The sequence below is a fragment of the Pseudorca crassidens genome, chromosome 17 (assembly GCF_039906515.1).
Source record: "Pseudorca crassidens isolate mPseCra1 chromosome 17, mPseCra1.hap1, whole genome shotgun sequence".
Lineage (NCBI taxonomy): Eukaryota > Metazoa > Chordata > Mammalia > Artiodactyla > Delphinidae > Pseudorca > Pseudorca crassidens.
Window position 1 is genome coordinate 26442059 of NC_090312.1, and position 20273 is coordinate 26462331.

A 20273-nucleotide genomic window follows, 5' to 3' on the forward strand; every position below is an offset into this window, starting at 1 on the left:
TAACATAGTTTTGGAATTCTTAGCCACAGAAATCAGAGAATAAAATAAAATAAAAGGAATCCAAATCAGAAAAGAAGAAGTAAAACTGTCTCTGTTTGCAGATGACATTACACTATACATAGAGAATCCTAAAGATGCTACCAGAAAACTACTAGAGCTAATCAATGAATTTGGTAAAGTAGCAGGATACAAAATTAAGGTACAAAAATCTCTCGTATTCTTATACACTAATGATGAAAAATCTGAAAGAGAAATTAAGGAAACACTCCCATTTACCACTGAAAGAAAAAGAATAAAATACCTAGGAATAAACCTACCTAAGGAGACAAAAGACCTTTATGCAGAAAACTGTAAGATACTGATGAAAGAAATTAAAGATGAAACAAACAGATGGAGAGATATACCATGGTCTTGGATTGTAAGAATCAACATTGTGAAAATGACTATACTACCCAAGCAATCTACAGATTCAATACAGTCACTATCAAACTACCAATGGCATTTTTCACAGAACTAGAGCAAAAAATTTCACAATTTGTATGGAAACACAAAAGTCCCCGAATAGCCAAAGCAATCTTGAGAAAGAAAAATGGAGCTGGAGGAATCAGGCTCCCTGACTTCAGACTATACTACCAAGCTACAGTAATCAAGACAGTATGGTACTGACACAGAAACAGAAATATAGATCAATGGAACAGGATAGAAAACCCAGAGATAAACCCACACACATATGGTCACCTTATCTTTGATAAAAGAGGCAAGAATAAACAGTAGAGAAAAGACAGCCTCTTCAATAAGTGGTGTTGGGAAAACTGGACAGCTTCATGTAAAAGAATGAAATTAGAACACTCCCTAACACCATACACAAAAATAAATTCAAAATGGATTAAAGACCTGAATGTAAGGCCAGACACTATTACACTCTTAGAGGAAAACAGAGGCAGGACACTCTATGAAATAAATCACAGCAAGATCCTTTTTGACCCACCTCCTAGAGAAAGGGAAATAAAAACAAAAATAAACAAATGGGACCTAATGAAACTTAAAAGCTTTTGCACAGCAAAGGAAACCATAAACAAGACGAAAAGACAACCTTCAAAATGGGAGAAAATATTTGCACACAAAGCAACTGATAAAGGATTAATCTCCAAAATATACAAGCAGCTCATGCAGTTCAATATCAAAAAAAACAAACAATCAAATCCAAAAATGGGCAGAGGACCTAAATAAATATTTCTGCAAAAAAGGCATACAAACGCATGAAAGGATGCACAACATCACTAATCATTAGAGAAATGCAAATCTAAACCACAATGAGGTATCACCTCACACCAGTCAGAATGGCCATCATCAAAAAATCTACAAACAATAAATGCTGGAGAGGGTGTGGAGAAAAGGGAACCCTCTTACACTGTTGGTAGGAATGTAAATTGATACAGTCACTGTGGAGAACAGTATGGAGGTTTCTTAAAAGACTACAAATAGAACTACCATATGACCCAGCAATCCCACTACTGGGCATATACCCTGAGAAAACCATAATTCAAAAATTGTCATGTACCACAATTTTCACTGCAGCACTATTTACAATAGTCAGAACATGGAAGCAACCTAAGTGTTCATCGACAGACGGATGGATAAAGAAGATGTGGCACATATATACAATAGTATATTACTCAGCCAGAAAGGGAAACGAAATTGAGTTATTTGTAGTGAGGTGGATGGACCTAGAGTCTGTTATACAGAGTGAAGTAAGTCAGAAAGGGAAAAAACAAATATCGAATGCTAACACATATATATGGAATCTAAAAAAAAATGTTCTGAAGAACCTAGGGGCAGTACAGGAATAAAGATGCAGATGTAGAGAATGGACTTGAGGACATAGGGAGGGGGAAGGGTAAGGTGGGACAATGTGAGAGAGTGGCATGGACATTTACACACTACCAAATGTAAAATAGATAGCTAGTGGGAAGCAGCTACATAGCACAGAGAGATCAGCTCAGTGATTTGTGACCACCTAGAGGGGTGGGATAGGGAGGGTGGGAGGGAGACACAAGAGGGAGGAGATATGGAGATATATGTATATGTATATGTATATATATAGCTGATTCTCTTTGTTATAAAGCAGAAACTAACACACCATTGTAAAGCAATTATACTCCAATAAAGATGTTAAAAACTAAATTAAATAAATAAATAAATAAAATAAAATTAATTATTTCTTCAGCAGTGGGGAAAAAAAGAGGGAGGGGATATGGGGATATATGTATACGTATAGCTGACTCACTTTGCTTACAGCAGAAACTAACCCAACTTTGTAAAGCAATTATACTCCAAAAAAGATGTTGAAAATAAAAAAGAATCCTCCAGATTTCAGAATTCAGATAGAAGGTTAACAGAATGCTAAATTCCTTTCATTATATATATATATGTGTGTATATATACACATATATACATATATATATATATATATACATAAAGTGATAACCTTATCCTTTTCCTTGTAAACATACTTTTCCAAGATAAATGTGACAATGAAACTACATTTTTTGTTTCAGTGAGTCACCCTTAGCTCTGAAGGTTTTATTCAAATAATCGATCACTCCTTTACTCTGTCACTTAGCTGTTTGTCATAAATAGTTGATAAAAGGTTTGAGTATATATGAGAAAAAATTTGAAGAGATCTTTGGCGCATTCTAACACGGGTCAGGAGATATTATTAACTCATTCTTTAAAGTCATCCATGTGCTAGATCACATGGATCTGGTTCTAGGAACACTAAGAATAAGCAGATTTGATAAAATTTAGCCATGGGAAAAGAAATAAGAAATTTTCTTCGTAAGGATAAAAAGAAAGAAATATTAAGATATGAGGTATTATGGGAGTATAATGAAAACCAGTTAAAATGGTGACAGGGAACATTTCTCAAGGAAGGCATACCTAAGGTAGATTTTTTTTCTTTTTTTTTTGCGGTACGCAGGCCTGTCACTGTTGTGGCCTCTCCCGTTGCGGAGCACAGGCTCTGGACGCGCAGGCTCAGCGGCCATGGCTCACTGGCCCAGCCGCTCTGCAGCATGTGGGATCTTCCCGGACCAGGGCACGAACCTGTGTCCCCTGCATCAGCAGGCGGACTCTCAACCACTGCGCCACCAGGGAAGCTCCCTAACGTAGATTTTTAAAGAACAAAGAGAAGTTAACTGCCTAGAAATTTAGGTTCATAGGACACAAGATGACAGAAGACATTGAAAGCAGAAAGAGAGCTCAAGAATATATTTAAAGATAAGAGAGAATATTGTTAAGAGCTGGAAGAAGTGTGAGATTTTACCCTACTTGCAAGGTAACAAGTCAGCCTTCCATAGTTTCATGGATGTTGGTATAAGACAGGATACTCCTAGTCAGAGGCAAAGACCTGTTCAACATAGTATTATCAGTACCAACATCTTCACACTGGATCTCCAAGCCCCATTTCCCACAGGAAAAAGTAAAGAGGGCATGATGACACATTTAAACACAATGGGTTGCATTACAAGAAAGAAATATTGATTTGGGGGAACATGAATCTTACACAATGAATAATGATTGTGCCTATCCTTTGCTTCAGAGGGAGACACTTCCAGCACCACAAGAAACCTTCCCTTAACTCCTGAGGGAGATACTAGCTCTATCTTACATGAGGTTTAATAGTTTTCCCCTACAGAGTATTCATGTGTTCTGATCGTTCAAGTGTCTCTAAATAGAGATATTTTTCCTACTATAGTTTTCAACAGTAGTGGTCAATTTTAATAATGTCTGGGCTTTGAAACTGGGCAACTTGCAGGAAGTATTATTCAACCCCAAAACTCTTATGCGGTCTTGACTTTTCACTGCTCCTGGGTTATTTTTCCCTAATCAAGAGATAAGGCAGATGGCATATAATCTTGCTCTATTGCAGGAAACATGAACAGAGTTTTCCTAGTTCCTCTTTCACAGATGGAGCATTCTTAGAATAACCAAGCTTTGTACAGGAGTTCAGTTCCAACAGCCTCAACTCTGAGCACCTAGGAAGTATTTTAATATTCACGTGTGGATGTTACATAATCGGCCCCTAACTTTTAGAGCCTGTATCAGCCTCTGGAACTTCAAGGTTGTTTCAGCATTAAATCATGCTTACAGTTCTGACAGTTTTTTTCTCTTTTTATTTCTGGTAATTAGAACACTCAATTCAATTATTTCAAGCCCAGATATATTTGCTGTTGTTGGTGTTATTATAGATTATATGTTCACTTTCTAGATGATTTCATTCAATTTTATGAGTTTAAATGCTATGTATATGCTGAATCCCTAATTTACATACCTAGTCCAAATATCATCCCTGAATTTGACTCATATATCCAGATGCTTTCTTGAGATAACTATGTAGATGCCCAAGAGATTTCTCAAAATTATTTAAATTGAATTGTCTTGACTTATGTTTCCACTCCTAAGAATACATTTTCCCTCTTGTGTTTTTCCCCATATTAGCAATTCTTCTATTCTTCAGTTTGCTCAGGCAGAAGCTATTGGAGGAATACTTGACTCCTTTCTTTCTCTCAAATTCATGTTAAACTGTCTAAAACTATGGTTGAAAATTTATCTTAAATATGTCTAGAATTTAACTACATCTCAGCACATCTACAGCACCCACACTGGGTCAAAGTCCAAGGACTTTCATTGTTATCGTTTACAAATTTGTCTTCTTATTTTCACTTTACCCTTCTACCAACCTGGATTCAACAGGGTAGTCTGAGTGACCTATTTAAAATCTAAATCATGTTACTCCTCTCCTCCAAATTCTCCAGTAGCTTTCCAGTTCTTTCAGAGTGAACCCTAATACCTGTCTAATATTAATGAACCCTAATACCTGATTTACAAGGTGCTAAATGATCTATTCCATGACCCCATCTTTCTGAACACTTCAATTCCCATTCTTCACACACACACTGGCCTCTTCATAGTTCCTTGACATGGAAGCTTGGAACATATGAAATAGGTGTTTTTGTAGGTGAAAACCAGTCAATTTTTGGCTATTTTACATGACTTAATTTAATAAGAAAACTCTCACCCTAGGGCATTTGTACTGGATGCTCTGTCTTGTCTCCTAATAACCACTTGAATCTCTTATTCTCATCTTTCAAGTCTAGCTTAAATAACATTTTAAAAGATAGGCCTTCATTGATCTCCTTTATAACAGAGTAGTACTGCCTATCATTCTTTGTTCTGACTCGGCTTTATTTTTCTTCACCAAGATGTGCCACCTACTGACACTTTGTTTATTCATTGTCTTTTTGCCTTGAATATAAGCTCTTTGAGGAGAATGTCTGTTTGTTTATCACAACAACTGTAGTGCCTGTAAACATGCTTACCTTAGTGACATCAACAGCATGACCAAATAAGACATCCCTCATCATATTCCCCTCTACAACAATTTGGTATTCATCTATGGGAAAAAGTGCCTTTGTAGGTAGGAGCTGTAGGATCCATCATCATATGCCAAGGATTCAGAAAGGAGTCTCACCCACCTGTACAAGATTAGGCACAGATTGCTTAAGTATGACACTAAATGTATAATCAGTAAAAGAATAAATTGATAAATCAGCCTTCATTATAATTAAAAAGATACTGTTCTTTGAAAGATACTGCTAAGAGAATGAAAAGACAAGCCATAGAGTCAGCCCATGTATTTGCAAATATGCCTGATAAAGGTATTGTACTCGCACCATATAAATGATTCAAAATTCAATAATACTAGTACAAATAATATGTTTTATAAATACACAAAATATTTGAAAAGGTTCTTCACCAAAGAAGATATACAGTTGGCAAACATCTACATGAAAATATATTCAACATTTTTAGCCATTAATTAAATGAAAAAATAAAACCACGATGTAATACAAAAGACTGACCATACCAAGTATTAGTGATGTTATGGTATAACTGGAATTCTCATTAACTCTTGGTGAGAATATAAAATGGTACAGCCATATTTAAAACCTATATGGCAGGACTTCCCTGGTGACGCAGTGGTTAAGAATCTGCCTGCCAATGCAGGGGACACGGATTCGAGCCCTGTTCCGGGAAGATCCCACATGATACAGAACAACTAAGCCCATGTGCCACAACTACTGAGCCTGTGCTCTAGAGCCTGCCAGCTACAACTACTGAAGCCCGTGCACCTAGATCCCGTGCTCTGCAACAAGAGAAGCCACTGCAATGAGAAGCCCATGCACCACAACAAAGAGTAGCCCCTGCTCCCCACAACTAAAGAAAGCCCACGCACAGCAAGGAAGAGCCAACACAGCCAAAAATAAATAAATAATTAAAAAAAAATAAAACCTATATGGCAGCTGCTTAAAACTTAAACAAAAGATACACTCATATCATAAGATACACTCATATCACTGATGGGTATATAACCAAGAGAAATAAAAGCAAATATCCATACAGACTTTTATATGAATGATCATAGTAGTTTTATTTGTAATACTGTGAAACTAGGAACAACCCAAATGTTCATCTTCAGGTTGATGGAAAAACAAACTGTATTATACACATACAGTGTATACACATACAGTGCAATCTTATTTAACAATAAAAAGGTATTAATTATTGATATATACTACATGGATGAATCTTAAAATCATTACTTTGAATGAAAAAATCCAGACAAAAAATGCTATATAATATATGAATCTATTAATCTTAAAATGTAGAAAATTCACACTAATCTATATAGGGATAAAGTACATCAATATTCATTTGGTAATGAAGTAGGGGGGTGGTGGCAGGAACGATCAAAGGAGGCACATGACAAATGGGCAGAGGAAAACTTTTGGATGATGAGGGATGTTTTCTTTATCTTGATACTCGTGATGTTACATATATCAAAATTTATCAATTTGAGTGTTTTTAAATGTGAAGTAAGTCAATTCTACCTCATAAAAACTCTTCTTAAAAAGAAAATGAAACAAAACAGTAAAAAGAATAAGACATAGATGAAACTGACACCTGAATTCTCATTATTATGGTTGTTAATATTTTCAACCTTATTACAAGGTTAAAATAAGGTTATTACATTATTGTAATAATATATAATTATACAATACTTATAAGTATTCAATTATACAATAATTATTATATCATTATTACCCTATTATTATTATTGTTAAAGAGTTAATGCTGCATTTCCTGGCAACATGGAATGGAAGCACGTTTCATTACAAGTTTTCTCTATCTGATGAAAGTAAATGTGTTTATAGGAATGGACAAAATTTTTTCAGAATTTATTACATGGGATCTTATCTAAATGCCATTGTCTTCAACAGATGTGCAACAGACTCAGAAATAATTTTTTTCAATCTAAAATTCTCATATCAGCTTTCTATTAAAGCTAAATACCTAGGTATTTGGTAAAGGAATTTCTGCAGGAAACTGAATTAGGTATGTTATTTCCAGATATTCAAATTAAAACAAAATTTAGTAAAGGAATTTAAGAGAACAAAGACAAATGAATACTTAGCATGTCTTCAAACATGAAATGTCTTAGGAAATTATCTGCCAAATGTTGCATCATAATCACTTTCTAGTTATAACTTCTCACAATTGCTGGGAGTGTAAATATTTTCTAATATTGCTCAAAATATCTACATACTTTAAATATCAAAGTAAGAGTATGGAAGTGTTTTGAAATGCTACTTGCATTTTTGTTCAACTGATTGCTACTGTGTGTGTGTGTGTGTGTGTGTTTGACACACATACTTTTTTGTCATGGATACAATTTAAGGCAGGTGTTAAGAACTTTGAACATGAAAGAATTTCTGTGTGCTTACACAGATGGATTTAATATGAGACAATACTGTGTAATGGAGTAAAATATAAAGTTATCTTATAACACATATAAGAAATCAAGTTTCTACTGAAAAGAAGAATGAAAACACTAATGTTCATTAAAATTTGAAGATTGATAACATATAGTAAGAGAGTGGTAAAGGAAAGTAAACCTCTGGCTCTATATATTAAAATGGCATAGTAATGTACTGTTACTAATCTGGAAGCTTTTAAGGATAAGGGAACTATTGAATTCCTTTGATTTTTAACATGCTAGAATTAAGCTTCATAAATATAGGACCCTTATTTTGTCCTCTTATATATTTGAAGTACCTAGAACATAGTCTGATTTAGTGCTTAATTTAAATATCTATGTATCTTATCAGTCATCTTTCTATCTATATCTTTGTTCATTATCTTGGTTTTACAAAATATTATCAATTAAAAAGATGATTTCTTTTTACAGAAATGATTGATGCAGTGATGTGGAATTCATAAAATCTTTTTTAAAACTGTAGTGATAAGAAAATTTTATTAACTATTTGGAATGCCTTGGGAGAACAACAATAAATCATTAGCAACAAGAAGATATTTTAAGTGAAACAAGCTTTTATGTCATTTTCAAATGGCTGCAATGAACTAGAAAATTATTATACCATTGAAAAGACTGTGCATTAGATGTTATAATAAATCATTTACTGAAGACTATTAGACTTTAAATCATTTATAATTAAGTTCAAAGGAACTTTGAACACACTGCTTGATTTCAAAAAATGTTTGATATAAATTCCAGTCTTTGCAATAGCATTAACACTTCAGAAATATCTCTAAAATGTCACACAAAGGTTGGTGTACTGTGTACAAGAACTGAATGAATTTAGCAGACTTCCCTGGGTTAAACAGTTTGATGGAATTGGAAAATGAGTTTTGCCTTTCTTTTACATAAGAAGAACAGTAATTTAAACAAATTACAATGATGAATCTAACGATTATTGAGATCTTTGTTGTGCAGTAACATCAAGTAATCAAAGAACATTTACCTCCAAATAATTTAGTTAAGCCCCCATTTTACAAAAGAGGAGATTTGATTGGTAACTCCATTTCTTACATGGAAACTTTTTCCTACAGACGTACGTAGTAGTGGAAAGAGCATCATAGAGTAAATAAGCAAATGTATAATATTAGAGGAAATAAGAACACACAACTTCCCCATGTGGTCATTGATACATGGAATTCTTCTAACCATAGAACAAGCCCTCCATTCAGCGACCATTGAGAACACCGATCATCCACGATGGAGGAGTTTGATCATTGCTGTATATTTTGATATATCATAAATAATCAATATCTAATTATCTCCTGTAGCAGGTTTTGATGAGAGAAGGGGTATGGATACTTTAAGTGGAGGTTGCTAAGTCAGGAGATGTGCTGAGAAAAGAGGCTCCCAGTCCAGCATGAAAACACCTTGGAAAAACAACTTACTTGAACCATAATAACTAAATTAAGAGCAGAGTTGAAAACTTCAGGCTTTTATTTGGTCAATGATGAAAAGAAGAAAAAAATCACAAATGTTGTATGTAACAAGGAAGATAACTTGGGCAAGATTGTTTTATTTACTTAATTTTACTGAAATATTATGTAAAACAAATTTGAATAATGTCTCACAAATTTTAACAGGATGAAAACACAAAAGGACTTATTTAAGGTGAATCGATTAAGAAGCATGAACGAGCACTTACCCTGAGATTAACATATGCAGAAATTTTTCTACGGATTATTAAACAACCTCAAACAAGCACATGTTTTAAAGCAGATAGATCTGGTATCACAACTTAGGACTACCATTTAGTAGCTTAGAAGCCTGGGAAAGATGAATATATAAGCCCCACTTGTCTTACTTAAAAAATGGGAATATGAAAATCAGAAATACTATATGAAAATTTCTAAGAGCGTCTATGACATGGTAATTCCATGAATTACTTTACAATTACTACTACTACTGCTTCTACTACTACTACTATTACTTGTATTCCTACTAACATTAGCTTCCTAAGTATAAATCAGGGAGCATAGGTTTTGTTGAGGAAGAAAAATGATCAGGTACATATCAAAGAGAGCTGAAGATAATAGAGTACACAGTTTAGGGCTATGAAACAATAGAAAAATGTATACATAATGGTCTCTGCCCCTGATTCCTCTTACAGAGCTCCTAAAACACTTGTAATTTCCTGAGTCATAAGAACACCAGGCACATCTATTGTTCTAATATTTATCTCTGACATCAGTCCCTGACACATGACTCCTGAAACCCTTGTAAATTCCTAAGTGATAAGAGCACAAGGAACATCTCTTGTTCTACTGAGGTGACTCTGAGTGAGCTATGATGACTCCTGAATGGAAGCTAGTCACAAGAAAGACTAAGCAATTAATAGAACCTTGGAATTTTCAGCCCCACACCCCTATCTTCCAGAAAGGGGAGAGGGACTATAATTGGAGTTAGTAATAGATCATGCCTAAGTGAGGAAGCCTCAATAAATTCCCAATACTAGGGGGTTCACAGAGCTTCTGGGTTGGCTAATACATCCATACCAGGTATGTGAAGCACACCAGCTCCAAGGGGACAGAAACTCCTGTGCTCAGGACCCTCCTAGAACTCACCCTGTGTATCTCTTCATCAAGCTGTTTATTTGTATCATCATATTCTTTAATAAACTGCTAAACATAATTAAGTGTTTCTGAGGTCTGTGAGCTGCTTTAGCAAATTAATGGAACCCAAGTAGGGGGGTCATTGGAACCTCAGATCTATAGCCAGTAGGTCAGAAGCACAAGCGATAATTTTGACTTGTAACTGGTGTCTGAAGCTGGGAGCAGGGAGGAAGTCTTAAGTAACTGAGCCCTTAACTTGTGGGATATGACCCTATCACTGGGTAGAAAGTGTTAGAATTGAGTTAAATTGTAGGACACCAAGATGGTGTCACAGAGAATTGCTTGTGTGGACGGAAAACCTCCACACATTTGTTGACCAGAAGTGTCAGAAGTAAAGCGTTCTGGGATACAACTAGAGATTATCATACTAAGTGAAGTCAGAAAGAGAAAGACAAATAACATACGATATCTCTTATATGTGAAATCTAAAATATGGCACAAATGAACCTATCTACAAAACAGAAACAGACTCATAGACATAGAGAACAGACTTGTGATTGCCAAGGGGGAGCAGGGAGGGAGAGGGATGGACTGGGAATTTGGGGTTGGTAGATGCAAACTATTACATTTAGAACGGATAAACAACAAGATCCTAATGAATAGCACAGGGAACTCTATTGAATATCCTGTGACAGACCACAGTGGAAAAGAATATAAAAAAAAAAGAATGTCTATATGTGTATAACTGAGTCACTTTGCTGTACAGCAGAGACTGGCACAATGTAGTAAATCAACTATACTTCAATTAAAAAAAAAAAAAGAACTAAATGGTTCTGTGTAAGTAATAAAGGGACTCACAGGGAAGAGAAACATAAAAGGGGAGAACTGTTTTTTTTCCCTACATAGGAAGGGAAAAACTGAGTTTTTAATAGAAAATAAATTTTTATAGAAAATTAATAAATCTTAGTGGGTGAATTTAGCACACAAATCTATGTAACTGATAGAAAAGCAAACAAATGTATGTGTAGATATGTATGTATGTCATGTTCAAGAAGATTTGAGCATGACATGGTGAAACTGACATAATTGGCATAAATAGGAAATTATAAGTTAAAGTGCAAAATATATTTTTTTCAGGAAGAAGTAAATTAACCCAAATAAATCATATTATACTCAATGAAAACAGAAGGATGGAATAGTAAAAATTTGAAGAGAAAGAAGATTATTAAACAAAAAAAATTTCAGAAAATCAGTAGCAGCTAGAAGTTTCTTTGCAAAGTCTAATGATATTTACAAACTTCTGGTGAAAATAATCAAGAAAAATAATCACAAGTGTCATGAAAATAAAGTAAAACACTTCATATATTACCGGCATTAACAAATTTTGAGAAGGTATTACAAAATTTTTATGAAAATTAATTTGAAAATTACAATGAAACTGGATAGGAATTAGAAAAGCAAAGTGCACCAAAATTGATACAAGAAAATGAAAAATAGTGAACAGTTTTATAATTATTAAAAATGTTTATTTTCCCACTACAGAAACACTAAGCTCAAATTGCTTCACAGGTGAATTAATCAAATATTTGTGGAACATATAAATGTACATTTTTCCTAAGTTCTTTCAGAATGAAGGAAAAAGAGAACTTTGTCACCTGTTTATGTACCCATAAAAACTTTTATAAGAACACCTAAAAGGACATCACCAGAAGGAAAAACAGGTTAATCCTCGCATAATATTGATACAAGCTATGTCTCCAGTTCAGTAAATCTCCACTTCTATTATTGAAAATGTGATATGATAAAATTAACAAAATGGCTCAAAGATCAGAAATAAAGTAATCAAAGTAATCATTTACTGATGATACATTTGTGTACAGAGAAAATTAAAATAAATCTATAAATACATTTTTAGAATTGTTTAATACATTTAGCATATTTGCTGATTTAGCATCAAAGAAGTGGCAAAAAACCCATTAGGCATACAATTTTAAAAGACCTTTTAAATCAGAAAAAAAAATTAAGTCCAAGATATAAAGCATTTAAAATATGGAAACCTAAGAAAATTATAAACTACTTTGAGAGAATTTGAAGTGGATCCAGGGATTTCCCTGGTGTTACAGTGTTTAAGAATCCTCCTGCCAATGCAGGCAACACAGGTTCTAGCCCTGGTCCGGGAAGATCCCACATGCCGCGGAACAACAAAGTCCATGCACCACAACTACTGAGCCTGCACTCTAGAGCCCATGAGCCACAACTACTGAGCCCGTGTGCCACAACTACTGAAGCCTGCGCTCCTAGACCCCGTGCTCCACAACAAGAAAAGTCACCAGAATAAGAAGCCCGCACACCACAAGGAAGAGTAGCCCCCGCTCACCGCAACTAGAGAAAGCCCGCACGCAGCAACGGAGATCCAACGCAGCCAAAAATAAATAAATAAATTTATTTATTTAAATAAATAAATAAATAAAGTAGATCCAATACATGGAGAATATAATCATGCATTGGAAAACATTTATTATAAAGAGGTAAATTTTTCACCAATGTTGCACAAATTTATGTATGCATCTGAATATATAATCTTTTACATCAAGATCAAGATGTAAAAGATATAGCTTACATATATTTATATATGTATTACATAAATATATTACATATTCAATAAAATATGAAGCTCTAAGAAAAGTTTATATGAAAAATGCAAGCTAATTACAAAATTAAATATGAAAAATCGAAGACACAAAAATGACTAACAAATGATAGAAAACAAAACAAAACAACATAAGGAGGTATTTTCCTACCCTTTGTCAAGATTTTTAAAATCTTTTCTAATTAAAGCAGTATGGTGTTATACAAGTGAGGATAAATATTAACTGAAGCAAATAGCTTAAAAAAAGAAAAGACACATTATATTACAAAGATGACACTACATTACAGTGAGAAGATGTTTTGGGGAACACTGTGCTAGTTCAGTTACATATGCACATGACAAAAATAAAACTTTACCCCTATTTCAATTGTAAGTACATAAAATTTATTGCAGATAGATTGCTAATATAATTCTGTACAGAAGAACAATAAGCATTATACAAGATTATATCAGAGAATGCTTTGATCATGCTGAGGTAAAGAAAGTTTTTTTATATAGGACACAAAAAGGACTAGTCATACCTAAAACATTGATAAAATGGACTACATGAAAATTAAGAAATTATGTTCATTAAAAGACACTATTAAATTATAGAGTCTGAGAAGATATTTGTAAAACACAAAGGTACAAAGATTTCAGGATATATGAAAAACCTTTATAATTCTATAAGAACAAAGACAATATAATAGAAAAGTGAACAAGAGATTTGAAGAAGCATTTCAGAAAGGAAATAAGCTAACATTCACTAAACAAATTCAAAGATAGAAACTTCATTAATATTTAGGAAAATACAAATTAAAGGCAAAATGCAAATTAAATCATACCAGAGAATAAAATTAGAAAAAAAAAACCTGGCAATACGAACTGTGGGGAAAATTGTGGTGTATTCATAATGTGGGATGAATAAACAAACTTACTTGACCCAATATATGAGAGGGTGAAGGCAAACACAAAACATTTGTAATGAAGGATTCCATTTAAATAAAAAATTGGCCAAAACGAATGTATCAAAGCTGTACAAAATCTATAAAACAAAATGTTACAGGCATTAGACACCAACCAACTGGAAGCTGCCATACTAAGAGAAGGAAGGTATATGATAGGAGCCTCACATTCACCTCAGCCTCCCTTCAGAAAATTTTCCCAACTGCAGCAGAGCCCAAGCATGACTGCCAGCCTCACTGGGAAAGAAAAAACACTGAGACATTTTGGGAAAGACACGAAAGCAAAGGTAGATGCAGATAAGAAGCACCAAGATTCTGTGTAAAAATTGACTTCAGATACTTGGCTGGCTTCTGAGCTGTCTATGTACAAGACGAAACAATGCAATGCTAGCAGAGAAGAGCTGTTAGGAGGAAGAGCACTAAATATGGAGAAAATTAAAGAAAATGGGGTTGAGTTAAATTATGGAGAATTTCAACAGATGATTAATATTTACCAAGAAAGAGTCAAATAATTATTCTATTAAATAATACAATAACTAAAATTAAGAACTCATTGGATATAATTAACAGCAGACTAAATAAAGAGGATGAAAATTAGTAAACACAAAAGCTGAACAATTGAAAATGTCTAAACAGAAACACAGAGAAAAAAAGATCAAAAGAGATGGGACACTGTCAACAAGTTGAATATATGTGTAGTTAGAAGTCAGAGATAACAGTGATGGGAAAGACCTATATGTCCATCTGGATGGCAGTTTAAAGGGGTGTTCATATTTCATTGAATTGTACACTTGAGATTTGGGCACTTTATTAAATGCAATTTATAACCAGTTAAAATAAATACAATGATACTTATAAGTATTTGGGCCAATCATACCTTTGAATGGTATGATTAAAAGCTTCTCAGATAAATCTTTATCACCTAGGAGTTGAAAAGCATATAGAGAAGAGTAAGGTAAATTTTTTTAGAGTAAGAAATACTCTAAATACTTGACAGGAATATTGACACATTTTTCCAATAATGTTTAATTTTCCCTTGCATCTGAGCAATTTCAGAGTTGGTTTTGTGTTTGTTTGCTCAAATAGGCAAACAAATACACTAATCAGTTTTGAATGTGAATTGTGAATGTGTTTAGCTAACACTGGAGGATTTTTCATGATATTATTTCTAAAGATAATCAGTTAGCTGGCCTCAGATGAATGGCGGCTATTCATTAACTTAATTAGCTTATGTAGGAAGTACAAAAGATGGAAAAGTGGGTGGTCACTGGAAAGTACTTTACATAAAGCAGGAAAAAGCATTTTACTGGAAAATAAAATAATTTTTTTTAAAAAAATTTGAGCTTATGCGACCATTTATTTCACCACTGGGAAACCAATTATCCCCAGACTAGAACTCTTACCTTGGAGGAAAGAAACGAAACAAGACAAAGATGGATTTGTTGAACTCTTATTATGTGCCAGGAATTGACCTAGGGGGTTGTAATATAGTACAATCTTGTAAAACATTTCATTTAGTTCTCACTACCACTTTGGGAAATAGGATTATCTTTCCCATTTTACACATGAGAAAAGAGAACTTCAATAGGAGTAAAGCTGCTTGGACAAGTAGTAGGGTTTGAATGCCAAAGTAGCCAGGTGTTAGAATTCATTTGAGAGAAGTCTTCAGTCACTTAAGCCAGTAGCTTTTCTGATTCCTGCCCAGAAGCTCTCCTGTGTGCCCTAGAGACAAGGGGAGTCTAAAACTTCTACATCACTTCTGTCTTTCCTCCATCCTGTAGATACATTCAGAACTCCTGGAATAAGTGGAAAAATCACTAAAACACCATATACCTCTGTATCATCTTTATATTTTAATAATTCATACAAGTCTGTCTACTGCCACGTGATTTGCCTTTTGTTTCACTAATTTCCCCCCCTTTTATTGTGACTATGTTTGCCTAATATGATATCAAATTGGTTCACTGAATTGGTATTTTCAGTTCTAGAATATCCTATTGACTTGTATTCTATCAATTCTGTTTTCTCCTATAATTTTCTATGTTTGCCTCTGTTTTCCTGAATATACAAACCAGTTATTGTAATACCCCTGTGTAAAACTTCCATACCTAAATCCTCTTTGGATTTATTTCTAATTTCTTTTCTTTCTTGTTAGTCATTGGATCTTCTTTTAGCTTGCCACATAATTTTAAATTGCATACAGGATATTGCATTTGAAATTTGGTTAAGGTTCCAGAAGATACTATATTCTTCCATGGAGGATTAATCTTTCTTCTGTCATGCAGAAAGAACATAATTAGGTCATTTCTTCCTGCCAAAGGTTTTATGTTTTTCAAAAATATAATATTTCATCTTAACCTTTCCTTCTGGGTCTTGGCAGTTACTTCTAAGATATAGCCATTCCTGGGTTTCAGCTGACAAAATGGGATATTTACAATCCTCCATCTTGGCACTGTTTGAACTCAACCTTAGCATCATGCAGCTGCTAAAATTTCTACTCAGCACTTTAACCCCTCAATGCCACTTTCTACTAGGTTTCTATCAGTTTAGTCCTGCACATTTGCATTTTAGAGATCAGTAAAATCCTAGAGGGGAATTTGCACACACAGTTTGAGGCTATGTTGGTGAATTCCCTCCTCCCCCTGATGTTACTCCTCAAATCTCAGATTATCTGGCAACCCTGAACTCCAGTATCTTTCTCTTTAGTAAGACTCAGTTTTTCACTATAAATATATCCCTGCACTATCAACATCTTCAGGGAAAAAGACAAAGTAAGGTGGAGCTCACCTTCTCTTCCCTCAGATATTCTAACCTGTCCCATTCTGCCTGTGGTGGTTGCTCTCTATTGCCTTCAAATATTTCCTGTGTATTTTTTCTTTCTTTAAGAGATTAATCCAACATCAGCTACTCTGTCATGGCTGACAATAGAATTCCTTTCTGTAAGCTAGTCTAAGTATATTTCAATTACTAGAAAAATAAGAAAAGAAATGATAGCATTTATGAAAAAATATATTAACTTTCAGGGTGAATGGTATTCTGTTGATGGGAATTAAATTGGAAGTTGCAAGGTGTATCTCATTCCTGTTTTAATTAAATAATTTCTGGTCTGATCAGTATGGCATTAGTGTACTACATTCAGAAGACCACTGACCAGGAATCAAAAGAATCATACTCATTTACTTCTTAGTGATCCTTTGATCTGGGGCAAGTTCTTAACTCTTAGATTTCTAAATTATTAACTATCTATATTTTACAATTTTGTTTTGAATAAATATGTTGGTAAATTATATTATTCTGTTCATTAATTTATTCAATAATGCTACCTGTTATGTGCCAGGCTTCTTTCTAGCTGTGGAGGATAGAGAAGACAAAGAGATAAAATCCCTGATTTTAGAAAGCTCAAAAAAATTCAGTAAAGGATAAAGGGCATAAATAAGTTAAAATGCATAAATAAGGTCATTTCATATTTTAAATACAATAAATTTGTGGAAAGTGACACATGGATGTGGAGAGGAGAGTAACAGAAAGGAAAGCTTCACATAAGCTTGGTATCTGAACTAAGACAAAAAACACAAGAATCAAAGACATTTTCAAGTAAGTGTATCCTAGGAAGAGAGAACAGCAATCAGCAATTACAAAGGTTTGGAGAAAACCTTTTCTAAAAAGGAAAACGAAATTGTCATTGTGGCTATAACATAATAAACTAGGAAGAAAATGGTGAAATAAGTAAAAAAAGGAAAGAGGCCATGCAAGATCTAGTAAGATATTGGAAACCATGTAAAGTTTTTTGATTTTTATTTAAAGCACAGTGAAATCCACAGTGGACTTGTAGACAGCTGTATTTTTATGATGTGATTTATGTAAAAAAAGCAAACAAAATAAAATAAAATCACCCATTCTGCTGCTGTGTGGAAAGAGGAATGGTACATTAATGTGGACAAGAATGGAGGAAGGAGAACCGTTAGGAAAATGTAATAGTTCTTGAGATCTGATCCTGGTTTAGATCAGGCTGAAGATATTGAAGATGCAGAAATATAGATAATTCATCGTATATTTTGGAATTAGAACTCACCTTGATTGTGGAATTGAATGTAAGGGATAGAGGAAAAAAAGGGGAAATCAAGAGTAATGTTTGCTTTTACTCAAAAATTATACTTGAATACCACAAAATTGCATTTACAAATACAACAATTTAATGACTTCTAACCATTGATAGAAATTACATTGGAAAATATCTTTACACTGTGCCACTGAACTGTAGAGATAATCTAATGTTGTATTTATTTACCATTGACTTCAAACTTGATCTCACTACATACTCTAATATAAAATTAGGCAAGCCTTTCCATTAACTGCTGGTCAATATAGCCAAGCAAAATTGATTCAAATGTATAAACTGAAATGAAACATAAACTATGCATCAATCATGTACTATTAATCATCAAGTACAGTTTTCAACAGTCCTCCAAGGTAAGATTCCATTGATGATAGTTGCACCTGTTGAGGAGATCTCTGTCTTTCTTTGGAAAAAAAGAAAAAGTAAAATATTTACAATGTAATGTTCTAAAAGGTGAATTAGATAATATGTGAATAATTAAAGAATTTCTTTCTTCCTGATTTAAGGGATTTTAACAATTTTGAGAACTTTAAGTTTTGAAAAGTTCAGAATCAAATAAACTTGATCTATTTTGAAACTGATCTATGTAATGGCCAACAACTAAATTAATAGGTTCAAAATAAAACCAACAATAAATGCAATATTCTGTATGAGTTTCACATGAATCTCCTTTTCTCCCTAGTTCTCATATACTCTTTTAATTCTAAATTATCTTTTCCTCACTAGTTCTCTTAGACTGTTTTGATTCTAAATTAATATGACAATGTCACAAGTTCTCCTAAATAATTTGGATATACAACACTGGAAATATGTTCTGAATAACTTTTTGATGCAGAATTCATTGCTCACAGGACAAGGAGACTGAGGGAAAGACCTGCTTCCAGGCCGAGAGCCAGGTAGGGGAGGGGCAGACAGCCCACTACTAGTAGAAGTGCCCTAGAAATCAAGAAATCATGGCTAGGATCCAGGTGGCAGGATACCAGCTACAGTCCATGGGGAAGTGGAATACTGGCCAAATTAGCAAAACCAAGACAGGAACGAACAAGGATACAGTTCCCCCAACAAAAGCATAGGAAAAGCATCTTAGAATCTAGAATAAAACCCGGCTATAATAATTAGAAAAAAACATCAAGTCCAAATAGAAACAATCAGAAATTAAGTGCTCAAGTGTTGTATAAGATGTGTTTAATTAGTCTTCTGCTATAGGCTTAGGTCCAGGGACAAGTTTATGACTTGCAGGCAAAAATTAAACTGTTCCAGTTATGAGGCAAGAAAAGGATTCCAGATAGATTCTTCCATGTTCTTTTTCAAGGAGAAAATGAAACTCAGGAATAATGTCTAAGAGCACATGTTCACAAATATGTAAATAAATATTTAAATTGGCAACAAAAATAGTTAAAATACTAGATAATGAAAGAATTTTTCACTGTTTGCAAACTGTAAAGTGTTAGACAATTTTGTTTCTAGTAATATACCTGGCTAGATATCTTAAGACATTCTCCCTTGAAGAAATAACACAAAATATTTTATGCAATTTTGGCTTACATATAAAAGAGCTGGCTTGAGAGTAAGTGAAAACTCGAACACAAGGAAGAAAGGACAGTACTGAACATGGAGGTCAGCAGAACACTGAAGTTACTATTGCTCTGATGGTGGCTGCAAACTTGTTAACAATGAGTTTTGATCTTTGGTTTGCAGAACACAATACCCAGACATTATTCTAGTTAGGAAGTCTTACAGGAAGCCATATTCCATACAGCTCGGACTTCCATATAGTGGGACTCATCCTCAATGTGAGGTCCACCCAGGAGTAACTGTATCCTTCATCCTGATCCTGAAGGTAATATCTTCAAAGCACTAAGGAGGTTAAGTGTCAATCTGGAATCTTATATTCAATGAATATATATTTCAAGAACAAGTGTAAAATAAAGACAATTTTAGGTAAAACAAAAAATGGAGACTACGATCAGCAGATCTTACTAGAAAAGTTCTACAGCTGTACTTTAGGCAGAAGGAAAGTGATCCAAGCAGGAATATCTGACATACAAGTGGGAAGAACTAGCTAAAAATG